Source organism: Symsagittifera roscoffensis, chromosome 2 (genome assembly GCF_963678635.1).
Source record: "Symsagittifera roscoffensis chromosome 2, txSymRosc1.1, whole genome shotgun sequence".
NCBI lineage: Eukaryota > Metazoa > Xenacoelomorpha > Acoela > Convolutidae > Symsagittifera > Symsagittifera roscoffensis.
The window spans coordinates 78,581,626-78,604,515 of NC_087063.1; the positions used below are offsets into that span (position 1 = coordinate 78,581,626).

Here is a 22,890-nt window from a genome sequence, read left to right on the forward strand (position 1 = left end):
CAACCAGTTGCTCGATGGACTTTCCTCGGATGGCTCCGTGGATGGGTTGCTCTTCCGCTTCGTCATCCTCATGGCCAGCAGATGGTGTATTATGGCCAGATCATGTAGATTCGCGTCATCATCCAAGTCTAACAAGATATCCGCTGTCATGTCCCAGATTAATCCGGCGTTAGGATGGGGACACCAAGAAGGCTTCATGAGTTCGCACATGGTTACTAGGCTGGTTTTCAAGGGACCGTCCCAAGAACCACAATCAAAACTCACTTGCCCCTTCAGCTCGGGAACCGAGGGTTCGACCACTCGTTCTTCTAAAATAATTCCCAGCTTGGGTTCTTCCACCATCAGCATTCCAGTTTCCCTAATCCGTTCGACCCAGAAATTGAGCACTGTGACTGGCTCATAGTCGAAGTACGCTTCCCTGGCTTCTTCATTCACGAAGGGATTATACGCCATCCCTGGTATGCCAGACACATACTGGAACGACTTCAATTTCCCTAGTGTTGCAAAGTCTTTCTGTCCCCTGACTGTTTCAATCAACTCCCGGCTCATTTTCAATCCTTTGTTGGAATACCTTCTCACTTCTTCCAACTTGCGATAGCTCTCCATGTCGTTCGACTCCTTATTTGGTACAATCAACGGCATATCCTGATATAGTTCCAGGAGTGCCCTAAGGAAGTTTCTTTCGCAATCAACTCCCTTTTGCCGAAAGATCTTTATGCATTCTCCCATAACAGGAGTGGGGATACGATCCACCACGAACCTTACAAAGCAAAGGTCATCCTTACGCTTAGCGCAGGCTATCGCAGAATCGTCTTTTGAAATCAACGCTCGCAGGGCATCCATCAACTCCAGCTCCTGTTCCTTTGATTTCAAATCATTACTGGCTTCATATTCCGCCTTCTTGATGCCCATCAAGCACCAAGCCAACCGTACTTGCAGGTCAGTTCTCGTGCACGGATGAGCCAGGTATGCTGCCACCGTCGCAGGCGCATGCATCGTCTCGTCGAAGTATCTTTGGAGGGCCGCCCTCCAAGAGATTTCCAGTAGTTTTTCCAGCCCGATTTCGTTCGCCTCCGAGGACATTACCGTGCCGTATTCTTTCCGATTTAGGTTAGAATTCTCCGTAAGCCCTTTCAGATATTCCTGCATGGCTCGCTTCGCGCTCCAAGCCATCAGGTGCCCTCTCGCGGAGTTCCTCGCCTTCAACATCTCTCCACATAACCCAATGCTGGATCTCCCATGTGGACCGATTCCGGCACAGTGATTCGACTGTACTCGACCACGTCGAGTTGTCCCTCTAGTTTCATCCGGGCCATGTTGGTTCCCGAGGGCCTGTAACTATCAAGTCGTCCAGATCCACACTGACTGATGATGTCCATCTCTAGCTTAGTGTCTGCTAGGGTTTGTGCAGTCTTCTTTGATTTCGTGGCTGTTGTGGTCAGACCTGCCAATAGCATAGGGGTTATCAGGTTAACGCATTGAGGAGCGCGACCACAAACATCGCCAGCCCCGGGTCTTCTCGTGTAAAGTCACAATCTATCAGCCGCTGATAGATCTCGTCTAGAGTCGCTCCTAGACTCGCTTAGAGGAATTCCATTAGTTCATTCGTGTCACCCATTTCTATCGTGTTGATTCTCGTGTCGTGAAGTTTCTTCCGGCTCGTTTGATTCAATGAATTCAATAAACAATTTCTGATCAATCAAGATTTAAAAAACAAGTCGCGACTTACAACCGTCATTTTTGGATAAAACATCATTCAAATCTTTAAAACTCTTCATTGAAACTCTCTTCTCATTTCTAATTTAAAAATTTAGCACCAAGGTAAATTTTGTTGAAGAATCGTCAGTTGGACTCGATATTCTTGTACTCTCTCAAAAAGTCAGCTGCTAGTGCTGTTTTGAAGCTTACATCCGCGGTTATCGCTATAGCGCATGTACGTTCCGTGAGTCCACCTGCATCTTGTCGAGGTAACACAAATGAGCGCTGTCACCTTCCATACCTGGAATGTTCCAGGTCTTTCAGGACACAAACATCACATAAAACATACCCTAACAGTAACAGAACACATAAACATATATCTACATTATTACCTAAAAACATAATCCCTAGTAGCTAACCTAACTCAACCCTGATCTCTATAAAGTGAACTTAATAAAAACCACTTATCGCCGAATGCAACTCCTAGCATATGCTCAGATATTACTTTTTATGTAAGTAAACTTCTATGTCAGTTTCTGAAAATATCACGTGTACAAGGGCTTACAACTCTCGGATGTAGCTTTACCCTATTAGGATCATATACTGGTAACGAGAGAGAGGTCACTCCCCTCTCAACCAGAAAATCCCTAAGTCGAGTCAAGGCCAATACCAAGCTCTCTGGATCTACGCGATGCCTATCAGTGGCCTTAGTAACCAGGAAACACAAATATTTCCCTGGTATCTGTGATGCAACAGGGGGCAGCGCTATCATCCCTCCTACACCAGGCCTCTGTTTCCATAAAAACTCGATATTTTTGTACTCTCTCAAAAAGTCAGCTGCTAGTGCTGTTTTGAAGCTTACATCCGCGGTTATCGCTATAGCGCATGTACGTTCCGTGAGTATGAAATCGCTGTCCGTTACGACGATGTTGCTTGAATAATGGCTCGGTAGGTCAAAATAAGATTCAAAAATTCTTCCGAAAGCTGGTTTTTTAGCATTCTCGCCTTCTGTCACTAGTTCTCCGGTTCTCTTGCCGATTTCAATTTTTTTATGATCAGGTTTTCGGTGTGGGTGAGTCCTACCCCACTCTCCGGACAAAAATATCCATCGACGTCCCCGTCGATTGCCCAAAGTCTAGCAGATCGAGGTTGGATTGTGGAACACGTAGAGGACCATCTGGGGCGACCCAGTTGGACTCGGTATTGTAATTACTGACGTATTTGATGCCGTCTTTATCGACGTCCTGAATCGTTAGGATTGTCTCTTTTGGATCTGTCGGCAGATCATGGAGCCATTCGAGCACCCGCAAGTTCGTTAGTTCTTGCTCATGAGTCTGTTCCGCTTCTGGTTCGAACTCCACTTCCGGTTCTGATCGATCGTCGATCCAATCCTGATCCATGTCATTCACCAAGTCGATTTCTTCTAGCACCGCCACTTCGTCCAGTCCTACCAGCGAGTCCATCATATCACTTACAACTATCCTGTCTATGACGAAATCCTCGCCGTACGGATTGTATTTCTTCTTGTTTTTTCTTCTCTTGCTCTGGCGTGTTTCCACGGTGAGAGGAAAGTCAGGCTGTATTCCTTTGTCAATTTCAATTTGTTCCGGGCAGTCCCAGTCTTCCTCGGCATAACGTAGAGTTTCATCGTCCACCTCTACTTGCTCGGTCAACTCCAGATCCAGTGGTAGGTCGCAATCGTCTACCACCTCATTCCCGTCGTTTTTGTCGCGAGTACCCTTTTCATTCACCTCACAAGCAGGATCCACTAACAAATAGTCTCCCTCTTGCATGTCCGCTGGGATGCACCAGTCCTCTGACGAGGCATTGTGTGGTTTGATGTTTTCGTAATGAGCTGCTCTTCCAGTGCTCAATCGATAAAATCGACCTCCTTGGAGCAGCTCTGTTATCTGAAATGGACCACGCCATTTCTTTAATAATTTCTTGGTTCCTTTTGGTGGAACCACTTCCTGGAACACCCAGACGTAGTCGCCAACTGAGTAGGCTTTTGCATCGGCTGTCCTTTTATCAAACCTCCTTTTTTGTATATTTTGCGCCTGTTGCGTGTTCCTCCTGCATAAGTCATTGAGGTCCTGCTGTCTTCTAATAACATACCGAACGTACGTTTGCGGTGCTGTTCTCTTCCCCTCATATTCAGGGTAGAAAAACGTCAACGGAAGCGCTTTTTCGTGACCCGTTAGCATCATGTGCGGACTTATTCATGTGGTGGAATAATCCGTGCTGTTGTAAGCACCCATCACTTGCGGCAAGTGCTTGTCCCAGTCATCCATGTAGCGTGAGCAATAGACTCTCAGCATGGATACCAGTGTGCGATTTTGCCTCTCGACTAGGCCATTCGTTTGCGGGTGATAAGTGGTCGAGTGGGCCTGCGCTACCTGCGACCTTTTCATTAACTCCTTCTTGAGATCACTCACGAATGCTTTGCCATTGTCCGATTGGAATGTAATGGGAGCCATGCCTCGCTATGCACACATTTATCAAATGATCGCATGTTTCTTTCGCCGATGCTGTCATGCAGGGTGCTGCCTCCGCATATTTCGTAAAATGGTCGATCATTACCTGCACCTGATTATAGCCCGTTGCTGTCATGCAGATCTTCTGATGATCAATTTGCACCACTTCGTTGAATCCCGACGACTCTATTGACTGTAGGGGGGACCTCAGTTTCCTGGGATCCTTCGCCGGTTGACATGACAGGCATGCGGCGATCCACTTCTCACAAGCCTTCTTCAATCCCGGCCATTCGAATCGTTTCTGTATCCTGTTGTACATTTTGTCCACGCCTTGATGGCCCATCTGATCATGTGAACGAAAGAGCAATTCGGTCTGGTACAACTGTGGTAACACTATCGAATTGTATTTATAAAGGAACTTACCCTCCTCTTTACGTTTACAGGCTACAATTCCGTCCTTATTCAGGTACAACAAGTCCTTTATCTTCAGGTAGAATTGCTTCAAGATCTTGCAGCTGTCTTCTTCCAAGTCTCCCTTGTCAGGTGCTCCATTCTTGATTCATCTCTTCAGACTGCTCGTCATTCTATCATTTCGTTGAGCCCTTAGGAGATCCGACAGCCTGTACCTGGCTTTCAAATACGTCTTTACCACGTTCATTTGCCCACTCATTATTTCCGGAGCATGAGCATCTCCATCAATTTGACATACCATATCTTTTTCAAAGGCGTCGCTTCCTGCACAGATGGTTCCAGATTGGTACGGACGACCGTACCATGTGACAGCAATCTGGTTGGGCGTTTCGAGACTGCTATCAGCTCGAGCTCATCGGCGGCATTATCTACCACAGTGCCCTCTTCATCTGAGGTGCACCTGTCCCTGTCTGGATCCTGATGCATTTCTCGGTCCAGCCCACGCTGCTTCCAGTCTACCAACAAGGAGTGGATCGCGATCTCCGATATATCGGAATTGGAAGTTGTTTCAGATGTGTTGTCCCAGGACTGGGGCCTCGAATCAACACTTGAGCCGACTGATTCCCCAACATCATATTCCAAGTTGTCTGAGATGTTTTCGACTTCCCGGACAAAACTCTGTCCCTCGGTTGCCTCGAATCCGACTCCCCGGACAACATTCTATCCCTCAGTTGTCTAAACAACCTCTCCCCGGACAAGTCGTCCTGTACGCGCTCAAAGGTATCAGACTCCTCGGACAAGTCGTCCTTGACAGGCTCGAAGGTATCAGACTCCCCGGACATTGTCTCGTCCCCGGACGAACAATCTGAGCTCGTATTCTTCTCTTGCATACGTGAAATGCACTTTCCTCGTGAAGCTAGATCTCGACTTGACCCTGACTTCTTCAGTGGCTTGGGTCTGATTCAGTGTCCCATGTTCAGTGAACGAAGTTCTCAACAAGACCTCCTTCGGCATTGAGCTCACCAGCTGGTTGACTGTCGACCTGCAATCCCGTTCAACACGTCGGCTGCGAATGGACTCTTCACTGTTCTCTCAGTGACAGTCAACCGCTGCATGGTCTCCATCCACTCACGATCATGCCTATCCACTTCCCTGTCCAACAAGTCACGGAGCTTCCCCATGACGTCCGGCGCCACGTTCGCCGTCCTGTTCAATAGAGCTATGCTGTTTATACCCAGCCTGGTAAGTTCTTGCTGTACCAAATTGGATCGGACTAGCAGATCCAGCGGAACGAGCTCGCCCCTGGCTAAAACCTTTATCTCCGCGGCCGTCTCCACTGGAAGTTCAGGGTGTCCGGGTATAGGATGCCCTGACTTGTCTAACCACCTAGTAAGCGGCAGTTTGTCGTAGGTTTCCTTGTCCAGAATTGAAAACCCGTCTTTGATTTCCGATTGGTTAGCCTGCTTCTCCTCGAGGCGCTCATAGAATTCTGTCTTTTCACTGAGGCTATCTGCGTTCTGGTGCTTATCACGGGTACGGTGCTCTATGATCATGTGGTATCCATCTAGGCGCACGATCCAACGACCTATATAACTTTGGTCCATCGAATAGGTTTTCAGCCAGGCAAGGGCACGATTATCCACACGTAACTTGAAAGGAGCTCCCCAAGTAGGCCCTGTATTTTTCCACGAAAGTGATCACCGCGAACATCTCCGCTTTTGGTGCGCCGTACTTCATCTCAGTATCACTCAGGACCTTACTCCCGTAGGCTATCGGACGGAGAACCGTTCTCCCGTTCCACTCCTGCTCCTGGTGAAGTATGCCCGATATCGCAACCACCGATGCATCCGTGTCCAGCGCGAACATCCCCTTCTCTGTTGGCATGCCGAGGACCGGTGCCTCGCAAAATTCACGTTTGATGTTCTCAAATGAAACTTGTGCCTCATCAGTCCAAGTGAACTTTTTGCCCTTGTTTCTCATCAACCGCTGCATGGGGTATATTTTGTCAGCGTACTACCCCTTGATGAATTCTCGATAATAATTAGCAAATCCCAAAAAACTCATCAGTTGTGTATCTTTTTTAGGTGCCTTCCAGGTCAAAACCGCTTCGACCGCTTCGGGATCTGGTCTCACTCCATGCTTATCCACTAGGCGGCCTAGATACTTTAGGGAGTCTCTGAGGATTTCACACTTCGAGGGTTTACATTTCAGGCCCGCCTGCTTCATGCAAGTAAACACTTGATCCAACCTCTCTATGTGATCCTCAAGGGTTGGCGTTGCGATCACGACATCATCGACATAACACATGATGAGATTCCCGTATTTCTTTGTCACGCTCGTGAGTGCCTGGGCCATCAGTCGCTGGAATATGGCCGCCGCGTTGCACAATCCGAACGGCATCCTCTTCCACTGGAACAATCCCAGCTCGCACGCGAAGCCCGTTTTTTCACGATCTTGCTTTCGGAGTGGCACTTGCCAGAACGCAGAGCCCAAATCTAACGTCGTGAAGAACTTCGCGTCTCCCAGCTTGGATAGGCTCTCATCGATGCGGGGAATCGGGTATGCGTCCTTTATAGTCACTGCAATCAGATAACGGAAATCATAACAAAACCTGAGTTGCCCCCTTTCTTTTTTTGCCATGACCACGCCACAAGCCCACGAGGACTTCGACGGCTCGATCATGTCATACTCCATTAAAATCTCGATTTCCTTCCTGCACGCTTCTGACTTGTGAGGGGTCATTCTTCTCGCCACTTCCCTATGAGGTACCGAGCCCTCTTCTATCTCGATGTCGTGTTCTACAAAATTACAGCATCCTATGTCGGCCCTATGTTTCGAAAAAACGTCTGCGTTCCGACTTAGCACCGCCCTGAGCGAATCTAGTTCCTTGTCTGATATTTTACCCTTCAAATGTTCTATCTCAGGTAGGACCGGTTTATTCGCTGCTAACTCTGTTTCTGTCGGTCTCTAGGGAAAGTTGGAACAACTAGACAACCCATCATCTGTTTCCGGCTTCATTGAAAACAATTTCCTAGAAGATTTCAATTCATTTACTCTCTTCAATATACATTCTTGGTTCGCATGCAAGGGATATTTAGTTACATCAAACTTTTTCAAGTTCTCCACACTCTGAAAGTCTGTGTTCAGAGGCAATGCATAGCCAAGTTTCTTTCCCTTCTGTATTGTCACTGTTTTTGCTTCTGTGTTCAACAACACACTCACACACAGTCCGCTCTGAGTGAGTGAGAAGCTTCTTCCTAAAATAGCCGAGCTCTTACTGTTTGGATTTGGTACCAGGCACACCTGTCTGTCATTACTGAGTTCATTAAGATTGCTCATCCTAAACGTCGCTACTACGGCTTGGTTTGGTTTCAATCTCACTTTTCGATCTAGAAAAATCGGCACCTTAGCCTGGTTTATTAAGATCTTATTGAGAGGTTTTTTTTCATACTTCCTCTCCGGATCTTTGATCCTGATCAACCCGTCATTGAGGTCGGTCGTGACATCAAAGTTGCGTACAAAGTCCCTTCCCAGGATGAATTGATCGGATTCGTCCAAATTTTTCACCACCAGGAAGCTCATCCAAAGATGTCTTCCCCCAAACTGCAGTGATATAATAGGGGTCCGTCCTGTCACATAGATTACTCCCTGAATGGCAGCTGCCAGTCTGATGTTTGTCGGTATCAGATCCGACCTGTCAAAGCCCATGTCAGTCCAGGTTTTGACTGGCATGACACTGACCACTGCACCCGTGTCTAACAGTCCTTTCACTGAAAGTTGTCTGCCCTGCACATCTAGCACATGTGCTGCCAGATCGGCTTCGCAATTTATGTGGACCGCATCCTGCTCAAGCATGGCATTTTGTCCGATTCGTCGCACCTTCAGCTCTTCTTGGCCAATATATATCCGGCCTACTTGATCACTCGCATCAGTTACGTGAGCTTTCGTGTAAATGTTGATGCCGTCCACATTCATCAGAATCGGATATGGGCCATGGACCTCTATGTAATGTCCATCCACTCTTATCAGCCTTGGACCTCCTGTCGTGAGCAGCGCTCGCACTGCCCTGGAGTCCAGCTTGGGATCTTTCTGTAGTCTGCATAGATGTCCAGATGGACTAGTGTAATCTCGGATGGTTCACTCAAGTTCTTGACCACCTGGTGTCCTGCGACTGAAATAATGGACATTATCTTCGTCCCTTCTTTCGTCATTCCGAAAGTTCTACAAGATATGACATTCAGTTTTAGTCCCTGCTCTCTGGGTTCCTGTTTGTCCTCTTCTTGCGTCGTTTTACTCAGAATGTTAAACTTTTCCCAAAGATCCGTGCTTTCCAGTTCCGACCTTATCCATTGCTCCACTTCTTTCGTGGCTAGCTCCTGTTTGACATTCTGTAACGCTGTCCTTGCCGCCAAACCATAATCTACTTTGAGTGGGCTGGCCGACTCTGCCTCCAGGCTCGAGGTTACCACCTCGTCAGGCAAGGTCTTCACCTTCTTAGTCGTAAAGGTGCTCGGCGCCGTCTCTTTTCTCCGAGACTCGGCCTCATTCATCAATCGTGCTCGACTGGCCTTGAAACCCGAAAGCGCCTCATCGTGGCGGGGGTGTTTCGCGTCCGCCACTGCATCCCAAAACTGAGTGCAGTCCGACTTGAAGTGCCCCTCCAAGTTACAGAAGAAGCACCTCGGTCCATATTTCATGATGAGCCCTCTAACGTATTCTTCTTGATCCTCAAAGGTCGCATCGACGTCGTCGAGAAAGTAGCCTATTGCCTTCATGTTCTGTTTGTAGGCAGAACACGCGGAAACATGATGGTCCATCGAACCACAATTCGCACAATACCTCCTCTTGTCCATTTCGTCGCAAGGCTTGTACCGACTGGAGCTTGCGCCAGTGTTCGTCCCGCTGTAGTTGCCATAATTGCTGTAACGATTTTGCGCCCTTGGTTTTATGAGCAAGTATTCACGTGACTTCATACGCAAATCATCAGGCGTGGGTACCTGGTCAAGCGACAGCGTGAAGTGTGTGGCTAACATCGTTTTCAACTCCTCACTCTTTACTCCGTCCATGAACTTCGAAGCTATCGCCAAGTTTCGCTCGGATATTCTCTCATCGGGATTGCTTCTCCTCCTAAGCAATTCAAGGTCGTCCAAAAATTTGTAGTTGGATTCGTCATCTCTTTGACGCCTCTTTTGGAACTTCACCATAGCCTGGTGCCCTTTTACTCCAGAGCCGAAACGATTCAGCAGGATGTCGAATATCTTGTAAGCGCTGTCTCTCTCATTGGCTCTTTTCGCCATTACACAATTTAGGGCAGTACCCTCCAGGTTGCTCGTTAGTGCGCTGCGTTCCTGTTTCTTGGAGAGACTCTCCTCTTCAAAGTGCAACTTCATCACCTCTATCCAAGTATCAATGCAGCCATCTGACTCGTCTGTGTATGACTTAGGCTTCTTCAATGTCCGTCTTGAGCTCTCTCCTCTCTCGGTTGACTTCGAGAGCTTGGTGATGAATGTCTCGAGGGATCTATTCAGAGGTTCAAATATCGAGGCAAACATCGTTGTGTCCTGCGAGACCGTAGTCAGATCTGGCACTGACCTGACTTGTGGCACAGTTGGCAACCTTGTCTCCGGAGTAGCATCACTTCCGGCGGGGCTGGATTCGTCCAGCTGGACTTCGAGGGGGCTGCTCTGGGCCGCTCCCTATTCCTAGATTCGTAGTTCGTTCTCGAACTTTGCTGGGCCCTGGCATAGCTGCCCGTACCATCTCCATCATTCGCATGGCGTGAGCGCTCCCTCGGGTTGGAACGCTCCTCCCAATTGCTCCTATTTAAGATCGCGTCAAGCTTCCGAATCATTAAGTCAGATTTGGCATCTAACCTTTTTTCCAGGCTAGTCATCGTATGGGCGTACGTATTATCATGATCGTTCAACAATCGCTCGATCTCTCTTGTCATCCTAGACTCTCTTTCCTCTGACTCCCTGTTTGCCTGTGCCAGGCTCTCCGCCAGGCATTGATCGGTGTTGCGAATCAATTGAGCCTGATCAACCCTCGCCTGCAACTTCACGTGCGTTAGTTCATCTCTCAAATTCTCTCGACCCTGGTGAGCTCTCTCGTCAACTTGATCTATTCTCTTAGTCATGTACCGTCTCAGTTCATCCAGACCATTCATTACGCCAGCGAACATGTCACTTATATCGCCAGTTGCCCCCAATGGCGGGGTTAGTCCCAGAGAAGATGAGGTCAACTGCGGCTGCAGCCTGGTACTTGATGACGCATCGCCTTTTTGCTTGCTCATCGACGTCATCAATCTGCCGAACGTTGATGACGTTCCCATCGTTATCCCATCTGACATGGGCCTGGTCGGCGAGGCGGACGACGCCTTCCTGCTCATGTCGTTCCTTGGGCACGGTGTGAAGTTCACATCCGGATGGGTTATCTCCGGGTGGTCATAACTGGAAGACAAACCTTCAGTTCGTAGTGACGCCATGCGCTCATCGTACAAAGACTTCCAGCTATTCTTGGTCTTCGAACCCGGTTGTTCTTCACTCGGGATTATACTCGACATCATCGCGTTGTTGCTCTGCTTAACCAGAGATGAGTGGGTATTAGCTGGATGAGAAAATTCTCTTCTTCACCTATGACTCTTGGTCTCCGATTTGGACATTCCCCTGAACAACACTTCCTCTCGCGGCTCGACCTCGGAACGATCCGAGGTCTCCTCCGTCCTCTCAACTTCCTCCCGCTCGAGGTCCTCGCTCGGCTCAAAGTCGGGTCAAATAAGCGTCCGTTCCCCTTCGTCAATTGGGTCCACAAGCGTTTCGCTCGCGGGCCCGGCCTCGGCGCTCCGCCCTTGATCGCCGTCGAGGTTTTTCTCGCTCCTTAGTTTCATTTCGCTCAATGAAAGATCAGCTTGACCTTTAGTCGATTGGTTATCAGCAAAAACGTCTGGAACGCTGCTAACCGAAGATTGGCTACGCTTAGTTCTAAACTTTAGCGTACTTCCCTAGCTCAGCTTGGGGATCTTAGTAGTCGATCCTAACGAGTCTCTACGCTGCATATTTTGTAACAAATAACAATATTCGTATAATTTAATGGCGTTATACACGTACCGCAAATAAGTTCAGGTTGATTTACTTAACACTGCCTACTCGATCTCGTAAATATCAAAAATGTCTCTTAGATTTCTCAATGACAATATTAGTGACTCAGCTAAAGTTACACACAGGGCCTACTCAGTATTGATATAATGCTAACTCAATCCCGTTGTATAGTATAACACTATCACAAAATTTTTACTAGATATAATCAATACGCAAAACACAATTGATAACCAGATAAGAATGTCCTATAGGTGACAGCGACCTTTCGTCAGTATCAATTTACCGCCACAACTTTATTAAATCACTGCTCTGTTAAAATCAAACAATCTTCTGTAAAAAGGCAGCGATGATTCAGGAATATATAAATAAAACTTAGTCTTAAAGAAAGGACTTCCCTCAATCGGAACACTCCAAAAGGACGAAGCTCAGGACAGTGTCTTCTCAAGTGGGTGTGTATTTGCCTAATACACTCACCGAGGTCTTCGTCTAGGTATTCTGCGACTGCCCGAGTTGTCCTACTAAGTAGCTCAAGGCAACCTCTGATCGAAAATTTTTAAAGTCTATGAAAAAGCTCCCCCACACCCGGAACGCTCCAAGCGCACGAGAGCAGGGAACAACTTTTCTTCTCAGGTGAGTGTGTATTTGCCTAATACACTCACCGAGGTCTTCTTTTATTTGTTCTCGGATTGCCCGAACTTTCCTATTAAGTAGCTCAAGGCAACCACACAACCAAAATCACAATCAAAAAAAAATTTGGTTCGGGTACTTCTGATGCACCCGATCTAGAATCCAAAGTTGATCACGAATTTCCGGGTCAAAATGGGCTCCTATGATCCTAATAAGCACGCCTAGTATCCTAATATGATCCTAATTAAATGGATATTTTCCGTGTCCCAAATTGCCCCAGAAGGTTTCCTCAAGTTTCTAACAAGGAGGGTTGTTAAGAGGTTTAAGTCACTCCGGAGGGTTACTTCGGAGGGTTGTTAAGACACTTAGCCTACTTCAGAGGGTTACCTCGGAGGGTACCTTAGCCACCCAAGTGACTTCGGAGGGTTCCTCTTCACTCACTAAGGAGGGTCAATTAGAGGCTTAATATGCTCCGAAGGGTTACCTCGGAGGGTTCTTCCAAAATTTTCAAATTTTTTAACCTCACTAAGAAGGGTCTTCCAGTAGCTTCAAAAAGCGTCAAAACAAGCTAAAAGCTCTATGGGGGGTTGTTTTAACTTCTTCGGAGGGTCCCGTGGAAATATTCCACTAAGGAGGGTTGCTAAAGGGCTTAAGTCACTCCGGAGGGTTATTCCGGAGGGTTCCGCAAAAATCAAGAAAACGGGTTATTTTACCTCGGTAAAGTCTCCGAAAGCGGTCTACCTGACTTAAAACTAGGTTGGCTGACACGGTCCAACTTCCCAGTAGGATAAAAAGGTGATTTTGTAAAATTTTATGCCGCTCGGAGGGTTCCCTGTAATTTGGACCCTCCGAATCAATAATTTCTAAAAACTTTTTATCTTCCGAGACTATCAACCCAAAAACGTTTGCGATCCGGAAAAGTGGTTAAAAATGTCGACTTATGGTACCAAAATTATCCCGATCGGATGGCTAGTCTTTGAGAAATCGCCAAAAACGCGTTCGTCAAAATGGCCTTTTTTCACCACCTATATAGGTTCTGAAAAACTTTTTCCGCAATTTCGGTTGAAAGTGCCTAAAATAATTGAAACGAGCGTAGTAGCCCCGTACGGCACTGGAACAATGCAAAAAACCGGACCAAAATTGGTTTGGAGACAAAATTTTGGCCAATAACTATCAAATTTGGACCCTCAGATTCCTTCCTTTTCCAATCTCTAAGTCGTTAGCTCCGTCCACGGAGCTAGTCGGAGGGTTACCCAAAAGTTTCTGTAGTAACCGAAAACGTTGTGCTAGCACGCTCCTACCACAAAAATTTTATTGCTTTAACTCTAAAAACTCAAAAACTCGATCCCCAAAACAGACTGACAAAATTCAGAAAATTATCAAAATCTTGATCGAAAAATTTTCGTTTTTTCTAACTTCTACTGAGTCTTTTCTCAAACGGTTTTTTTAGTCAGGGGGACCGAACTACGTAGCTACTCCCTATATAAAAGCTTTTTGCTGTTCGGAAAAACTCGGATATCCAAAAATTTGGGGGTCTATTGTTTGTCCGAAATCAGTAATTTTCGACAAGATTTGGGTGTTTCTTGGGTCTAAGTATGCGATAAGTAATATACAATAAGGATAATAACCTATTAGTAGTCGTTAATGAATAGTACTATACCCTCCTTTGCACCAAAATACCCGAATTAAGACCCTTAACTCGGAAATTTGTAATCGATGGAGGGTACAATCGGACCACGCCAATCTTGCCCCCCACCACTTAAGTTTTGATGAAATAGTACCCGAACGATACTAAAATTGTTTCAACGATACCCAACAGTCGTTGTGGATGTTGTCCCTAACGTCCTTGTTGAGTGTGGAACACGTCGGTCAGCTTGCCACTCTACCCTCCGGCCACCGGCAAAATCACCATTAACGTGCCTAAATACTCAAATTACACTCAAGGGAGGGTATCCAACCCTTCACCAAAACACACAATCTTTCTATCGAAATGATAGAAATCAATCTGAAACAACAACAAATAGGAAGGTCAGATCACATCTTGTCCGGAAATAACATATAAACTGTCACTTTATGTTTTTTTTTTACTGTTTTTGGTCTTTTTTGGATTTTTTTACTGTTTTTTTTGTACTTTTGGTTTTCAATTAAATTTTTTTTGGCTTTTTTTGGTTATACACCATTTTTGTTTGTTTTTACGCTTTCTCTTTAATTGTTTTTGGTCCTGGAACCTCGGGACAGGCGGGCTCTAGATTTCCCACCTTACCCTCCGGCCCCCGGAATTTTCGATCTTAACTAAGTTAAAAAGCTAAATAGCAGTAGGCGGAGGGTACGCACCCTCCCCCTAGTACAATAAAGGTCATTACGGCCTCTAACTTGGGCTTACGCCCGGAGCGGAGGGTTCGTCGCTGAAACGTTTGCTGATCATGATGGTCTTATGCCTTTGACAGTGTAACATTCGCCCAAATATCACACAGCGACGGAGCGTAGAAAAAGTACCTATTAACGACTGGCAGGCGTCAGTTACCTTAATTCTACTCGTTTTTCACCGTCTCGACCTTGCCAGTTGATTTTCTGGTCTGTCTAGGGCAAAGTAAAAAGTTACCATTTTTAGGCCATCAGTCAAACGACTTTTGATCAGCTTTCGTTTACACGCGAACACAACCACATAGCTGAGTCTCGGATCCTCAGACTACGTGATTGTCATTAAAAACACGGCTCGAACAACCTATTTTTATATGTTTTTGTGTGACAGTTTTATATTAAATCCATTGGAGATGGATTGACCCTTTCCTTTTTCTATCTACTCATGTCCTGAAATATCAAATAATATCGGTGTTTAATTAAGATATAGGACATTACAGCAGCTGTTAAAGTTAGTTTATACAGTCCCTTCACATAGACAGTCTCTGGGGGACCAAGCCTCCGCTCCCGTGATTGTCTTGAGATAACACTCTTATCTCTTATATTTCGTGTCCCGGGAGGGTTCCGTGGTATTTTTCTTCCCCCCACTGAAGCCTCCGTTTCCACAAATATCTGTCGCTAAGGTCCTTATCGTGTGTTTTTGCCACGATAAGAGGCTCCGTGTTTTTCTGTCTCTGATACAACTGTTCTTCACAATCTATATCGTGGTTCTGATTTTCGTCTTTTTTATTCAAAATGGCCGTCTTTTTTCTATTTCTCAGAAATGTTCTTCTTCCAATCGAAATTTTAAAAATAAAAATTCTAGAACAATCTGACCCTCCGTCGCAACACTTTTTTGCTCATAAGGCCTTTAGTCACTCTTTTTTATGTCGCCGGAAGGTTGTGCTGTGTCATCTGGCAGAATGGCACATACTCCCCGGACAAGTCTCCATCAATGTCCCTATTGATCGCATAACACCGGGTTATCGTCAAGTAGTTATCCAGTTTTCTGTAATCAATCTTACAAATCGCATAAGAAAATGAAATTTATCTACTCCACCTCAACTCACTACGTGTTCACAAATGGCATCGTACTACATCTCACTGCCTTTCAACATTTTCACAAAATTTTCACCATGAGGAGTGTCCTAGATAAAATTTCTTTTCTGACTACTTACGTCGTCTCGCCATAGAACTTCTTTTCGCCTCTGATTAAAAAGTGGGACGTGGCACGGCCGCGCACCCGTTAAAATTAACTTAACACTACTCACCAAGTATAATCAGTCATTTATGCGGTCCTTTCCATATTAAAACTAAGAAACTCTGTGGCTAGGAAAGTTATTGAGTTACCCACCCTTCCCGAGCGAGTTTACTCAAACTTACCATGTCGCCACACAGTGAATTTGTGTCTTACACAGGTTAAAAACTTCAGTCGCGAATAAATAGGTAAATATACTCACCTATGTTCCTTATATACATACATAGATAGTAGTAACTAAAATCAACAATTTCAACAATTTTAACAATTGCAACAATTTTCGAAGTTTGGTCTGACCAAACTAGATCAAAACAAAAAGTTTAACAAGTTCAATAATCAAAACTTGGTTGATTGGTTTAAGTTTTAGCACACAAATACAATCAAGTTTTTCTCTCCTTCTCTTCTCTTTTTTGGTCATCTTCACTCCATCATTTCTCCATCCTGATGTTCAGCGTCACTGTCTTCCAGGACTTTCTCTAACATGTCCAGAGAGTTGCGGGCCGTGCCCCAACCCTCCTGTTCCAGCAGCCTCGGTTTGCAACAAGGTAGCAAGTCCACATTCACCTTCTGCTCCCGGTTTCTGCAAAAGCTGTTGTGAAGACATAGGCTCACGTTTCGTTCTAGGTCAGCTCTTAAGACCTCTTTCTTCTCATCTTCAGTAACACAAGGCGCTCCAGCTACCCGCTTCACCGCTGTGGTGACCGCGTTTCTGTGCCTCAAGAATGCTCGTTTATAGGCTCCTGGTCCTATATCTAGCTGGAAAGATTGATAGGCTTCCGTGTTCCTTGACATGTGACGCTTCGCGCGTTCATACATCCAAGATGTCATCACTGCACGGAACCAAGGCATCAATCTTTGCCTTGACCATATTCTTTCAATGGCTTTAGGTATCCTCAGAACCTTGCAGGTGGTTCTGAAAAGATCCAATTCACGACTCATTTTAACGTTGCTCAACTGTTCAGGAGTCGGCACGGCCGTCTCCTGCTCACTTGTGTCCGCGTTAGCCTCCAACCATCTCACTGCTAGCATGGCGCTAACCACCACGATTGACACTTGTTGATTCTGATCGGGCAACCCCGTGGAGTACAACTCCTCCACGTCCCATACTAGGATCAGATTCCCGCGTTTGGGGTACCACAACGTCTGCGCCAAGCAGTGGCAAGGATACTCCCCATGAGTTCTCACTATGTTCCTTCGGGTCCGATACCCTGAGGCTCCCAGCAACGGTTCCACTTCCATCAGAATTCCATGTAAATCATCTTTCTCTTCTATGGTGGGGAATTCAGTAGGTAACGCTCCACTCGCTTTCTGTTTCTGGAACTCACTCACGTTACCTTCGTTCAGTCTCATGAACTCTTCACCCACAACGTCTTGCAACTCGCTTTCGGATCTCTTCGGGACTGCCCGAAAGATCTTTGCCAACAAGTCATATGACCTTTCTGACATTCTGGCCAACCTCACGCACTTTGGCACAGAGAAAAGTTGGTCAACCAACACTTGTTGCGTCCTCGCATCCATCACCACCATGTGCGTAGGATACTTGCTATTACAATACGGCGCTGAGCTTGAACCCACCATATATTTTGAACCAATAGGTCTGTGATAGGCTTCACTGTCCTTCAGATTCATTTCATTTTCTAGAGCTTCTCGCCAGCCTCCAATCTTCTGCTCTGTCTGTAATGCTCCAGGGAATATTTCCACGCTGAGGGACGTCACTAGCTCATGGGCACGCTCCAAGCGCTCGAGCGATTCTATCGAACTCGTCATGCTATAAAATCCCAAGGCTGTGATCAGGTTTACGTCTGTCACCCCATGGCAGTCCGCGACCAACTCCATGGCACTCTTATCTGACATGCTCAATCTTCCATACAATCGTGCCAGTTGTCGATGCTGCTCGCTCAGCGTAATCAGGCAGTGTCCCAGGTTACAAACATGTCCTTCCATCCCACTGTGTTGAGCCAAGCATGTGCCTTGCTTCAACCAATTACTCGGTGTACCTTCCTCGGACAGCTCCGTGGACGGGTTGCTCTTCCTCTTCGTCAATCTCATGGCCAGCAGGTGATGTATCATGGCCAGATCATGTAAACTCGCATCATCATCCCGGTCTAACATGATATCCGCGGTCATGTCCCAGATTAAGCCTGCGTTAGGATGGGGACACCAAGAAGGCTTCATGAGTTCCCACATCACTACTAGACTGGTTTTCAAGGGACCGTCCCAAGAACCACAATCAAAACTCACTTGCCCTTTTAGCTCGGGAATCGTTCTTCCAAAATAATTCCCAGCTTGGGTTGTTCCACCATCAGCATTCCGATTTCCTTAATTCGTTCAACCCAGAAATTGAGCACTGTGACTTGCTCATAGTCGAAGTACGCTTCCCTGGCTTCTTCATTCACGAAGGGAGTATACGCCATCCCTGGTATGCCAGACACATATTGGAACGACTTCAGTTTCCCTAGTGTAGCAAACTCTTTTTGTCCTCTGACCGCTTCAATCAACTCTCGGCTCACTTTCAACTCTTTGTTGGAGTATCTTCTCACCTCTTCCAACTTGCGATAGCTTTCCATGTCATTCGACTCCTTGTTTGGTACAGTCAACGGCATGTCCTGATATAGTTCTAGGAGTGCCCTAAGGAAGTTCCTTTCGCAATCAACTCCCTTTTGCCGAATGATCTTTATACATTCTCCCAACACAGGAGTGGGGATACGATCCACCACGAACCTGACAAAGCAAAGGGCATCCTTTCGTTTAGCCCATGCTATCGCTGAATCGTCTTTTGAGATCAATGCTCGCAGAGCTTCCATCAATTCTAGCTCCTGTTCTCGTGATCTCGAATCATTACTGGCTTCATACTCCGCCTTTTTAATGCCCATCAAGCACCAAGCCAACCGTACTTGCAGATCAGTTCTCACGCAAAAATGAGCCAGGTATGCTGCTACCGTCGCAGGTGCATTCATCGTCTCATCGAAGTATTTCTGGAGGGCCGCCCTCCAAGAAATCTCTAGCAGTTTTTCCAATCCAATTTCATTCGCTTCTGATGACATTACTGTGCCATACTCTTTTCGATTGAAGTTAGAGTTCTCCGTAAGCCCTTTCAGATATTCTTGCATGGCCCGCTTTTCACTCCAAGCCATCAGGTGCCCTCTCGCGGAGTTCCTCGCTTTCAACATCTCCACATAACCCCCTGCCGGATCTCCCATGTGGACCGATTCCGGCACAGTTATTCGACTGTACTCGACCACGTCGAGTTGTCCTTCCAGTTTCAACTTGGCCATGTTGATTCGCGAGGGCCTATAATCTTCAAGTCCTCCAGATCCACATTGACTGATGATTTCCATTTCTAACTTAGTGTCTGCCAGGGTTCGCGCCGTCTTCTTCGATCTTGTGGCGGTTACGGTCAGACCTGCCAAGAGCATAGGGGGTATCAGATTCTCTTTTTCTCCCCCTTTCAGCGTTGCGCTATCTCCTTGCCCGCTCTCGCCTGAACGACCTGCGCTCGTTAAAGAGGTCACCACTGCGCTGGCTCTCGACTTCACCACTCTCGGGTTCATGGCTCGACTTCCTGTTTTCCCTTTTAGTCGCTTCAGCCCTTTCCTGGCTCGTCTGACAGGTAATTTCTTTGCAACATGCTGATCATCGGCACTGTCTTCTGTTACTGACTCGGTCAGAACATCCGACTCCATGGAGCTCACTATTTTCTCCAGGACCTCACGCATGATGGGTTGGTTCAATCCCACCTTCATTATGGACTGCGTCCCATATCGCCTTATCACGTCCCATGATTTGTCCATGAAGTTCACTCGGCTCCAGATTGCTCCTGTCTTGCCTTCCAGCTCCATTTGATATCTTTCCCATTCCTCTTCTGGTAACGTACTGAGGAACGATATCTTCATCGACTCTTCGATTTTCCTCCTTCTCGGTGATTCATGAAGCAGTTTCTGCGGATCCCTGCTTCGGCACTCTCTAGCCTGGCTTATTGGGTCTATCGGAGATAGATCGGCCGACGCCTCCTTTGTAGGAGACATGAAGGATGATGGTGCCATCAACAATAAACTCCCATCGACTTCCCCATCGTCGTCTTCACTGAACCGGTACTCTAGCAAGTCCCTTTCCAACGCTCCTAGATCGGTCTCTCCCGGTTTCTCCGTCTTACTTCCGGTCCCATCATCGTTATCGTCCTGATCCATCAATTCATCGTCGTCCGCATCAGGTTTCGGCCTAGGTCCCGAGGGTCCTTGTCGCGCGTCTGTGCCCGAATCCGGCCGAGCCGGTACGGCCATGTCTCCTGCGTGATAAAACAATTCATCATCGACCAGGAATTCTACCAACTCCTCGCCATGTGGGGCCAGGTCTTCTATCGTTATATATGAGCCTCCTCTGCTCTCCCTTGCCACCTCCAGCATCACTACTTTCGCTTCTCCTGACCACTTCAGTCTCGATAAGTCATCCGCGGAAGAATACACTTCGTTCCACGTTTCAGCCGAGACCTCTGGTCTCCTGGAGGGTAGTGCCTTGATCTTTTTCCTGCTCCAGGCATCGGGGAATGAGAAGTCAAGCGTATGCGCAGCGGCAGCGTTCCAGCTGATGAAGCGCGGCTCCATCCCTCCACTCCACTTCAGCATTCTCTTCTCTGCGTCACGAGCTGCTCCGATACGAGGGGCAATGATGGGAGATGTGACTCCCAACAACATCCTCCTTATCGGTGGATATCGAGGGCATTGGTCCGGCAGCGGCCTGGACCCAGGAAGCCATGTTTGTTGATTCTCTTTCGCGTGGGCGTAGGCTCCTGGCAATTGAGGTACTCCCACAGCCTCTCCTGTATCTTTCACCACTGGTCTCAAATTCCAAAGTTTTGGGTTAAACTGGATGTGGGATAGATCCTCACGGCCCATTCGGCATTTGAAGTGGTTGTTGAAGTCCATCAACACCCAGCCTGGCTCTGCTATTCTTCCGAACAGCCTGTCGTCGCTAGCCAGCTTTCTCAGTTCACTCTGCTCTACCCAATTCAGCACGGAACAATCCACGACTGAGACCAGGTTGACGTACAACACTGAATTCCTGTACGCTTTAACTTGCACATCCGGGAACGCAAAAGACATCACCGGTCCATACACCACTGTGACGATTTCCCTCAGTCCGTGGACCAGAGCCAACGGATCAATCCGCATCATGACAGCTAAGTCTGTTAGTAAGGGCATGCCACAATACTGCTTGCATTCGCCTGCGTTCGTCGCCACCTTGTCTTCTCCCGTGACGCTTCTGTTCTGTTGCAGGAGGTATTGAAGCAGGAGAGTCCTCCAGTCTTTCATCTTCTTGAGCGAGGCGGTTTCCAACTGTGCATTGAACTCACGACTGGGTCCCTGTAGTTGTTCAGGGTAACGCAACAGCACAAGCAAGTCTCCCAGTCGACCGTAGGTCATGGCAATCAGAGTCAGGAGTCCATCCAATCTCAAATCTGCCAACGCTTGGGTAAAGAGGTTTGCCGGTCCTTTCACAAAGTTTTCATGACCAAATGTCACGTATAAGGCTAGCACCAGGCCAATCGACAACTTCCTGATGTCTTTGACGAAACTCGCGATCAGGTTCCTAGATGCGTTCGGATAGCATGTCGATAGGAAAGATGGCGTCCATCCCACTCCCATTCCACCCAAGTTAGCATCTGATCGTTCATACTGTGCCTTCGTGGCCAGCACGTCAGCTTGGAACTTGTCCAGCGACATCGTGTTTACGTCTTGCATCAGTTTCAACATCTTGCCTCCAGCCAACTCCCGGGCATTAAATAGATTCTTCAGATACACGTGTATCTCTTTAATTATTGCCGGCGCATGCTCAAACGCGTCCTCACCCAAGGTGCACAGCCTCGGTGACAGATACAACCATATGTTGTTGTGTGGCTTCGTACGCAAAGCCATTGCCATGAGGTCCTCCTCTGCTGACGTCATATTCTTTCTGATCATCCTTCCCTGCTCATTCTCTGCATGATCCATCTGTCTGAACCAGAGATCATCAGCCACCTGTTGTACTAACAGATGATCGTCACCTACCCCTGGTCTTAGCTTCAGTAATCTTGCGAAGTTGGACAGCTCCAACCCCAGAACTTCATCTAGCACCAACCGAGTTGTGCTACAATCTCTGAGCCCCTGTATGGCATTCGAGATGTCAGCCCAAACGGCGGGAAGCTCAGATCGGGACGGATAGTAATTGTCCGGGTCCACCACTCTGTTTGGGGCAGGAATTATCACGTTAAATATCCCCTCTGCTATCGTCGTGACCATTGTGTACACAAATTGAAGGGGTTCAGGCAACGCTGAAAAAAGGCCATCGCCTATCGGGGCCTTCAGGTTCCCGTATCTCTTATCGTCTCCAACCACTGTCGTCGTTCGGGGGTAGTCCCTCGAATACTCGCCAGGCGTCTGACCGGGTGGTTTAGCGAATTGTATGTACATCTTGTGATGTTTGTTATTGGGCTTGTTCTCCGTCTGGAATTTGCCCTTGCGAACAGGTGGTGTCCTTTCCCGGGTCCTATCTCGAATGTCGGTGAGCGACCGGGTGATTAGAGGTCCAAAGGTATTGTCATGAGGCAATCCATCCAGGTCTACATGTCGGAGTGAGGTCGAGGAGCTGAATTTCTCCTGCTCTGCTAGCAGCCAATCCACGCCCGGTATCCGATAAAGTCGCGACACTGTGGGATTTTCTCCGCCAGTCATTCTCATTGCATCCTCCCGACACGTCAAGGTATTCATATTCAACTTCGCCGACATGTCCGTCTTATACTGACCCCAATGACTAGGATCTGATCTATTCCAAAGCAGCCTGCTGCCTGATTCGATTCCCTCCGCTGGCACGGTACTTGTAGACGGTCCTGCTGTCGAAGCAGGATTTGTCGTGGCAGGCGAATCGTTCCTCCTAGACGCGGTCTGGGAGT

At 47.3% G+C, this 22,890-nt stretch overlaps 1 protein-coding gene across 4 annotated transcripts in view; it reads right to left on the bottom strand.

Annotated features, from left to right (window-relative positions):
* Positions 1 to 22,890, bottom strand: part of LOC134840587 (succinate--CoA ligase [GDP-forming] subunit beta, mitochondrial-like) — a 485,398-nt gene that overhangs the window by 127,856 nt on the left and 334,652 nt on the right. The gene's annotated exons all lie outside the window — the stretch shown is intronic.